The 326-nt window shown below is 36.8% G+C and overlaps 1 protein-coding gene across 1 annotated transcript in view; it reads right to left on the reverse strand.

The window, feature by feature from the left end:
• The window catches only part of LOC109103223 (NLR family CARD domain-containing protein 3-like), a 1,793,396-nt gene that overhangs the window by 1,617,076 nt on the left and 175,994 nt on the right, over positions 1 to 326 (reverse strand). The window lies entirely within an intron of this gene.

Here is a 326-nt window from a genome sequence, read left to right on the forward strand (position 1 = left end):
TGAATTGAATTGAATGTAACCTTAGAGATGGTCTCTAAACTTGCGAATATCGAGCGTCTAGCGCCAAAATAAATTTATGCCAGTGGGTCGAGTTTCCAAAAAGCATTGTGAGGCTGAGTAGACTGTAAAGACATCAGGTGCAACTGGTTTTATGATAAACTTATGTTTACAATGCTTTTAGGAGTGTTTTTTCTCTGTGATTATTAGTTCAATCTGATGCTTCTGTGTGAGCTCTCAACCAATGATTCACCGGCACTCCACAAGGACTGCCTCTCTCAGAAATAAATAAATAAATCTGGAAATAAATAAATGCATGAATACATACA

This window comes from Cyprinus carpio, chromosome B22, assembly GCF_018340385.1.
Source record: "Cyprinus carpio isolate SPL01 chromosome B22, ASM1834038v1, whole genome shotgun sequence".
Classification (NCBI taxonomy): Eukaryota; Metazoa; Chordata; class Actinopteri; order Cypriniformes; family Cyprinidae; genus Cyprinus; species Cyprinus carpio.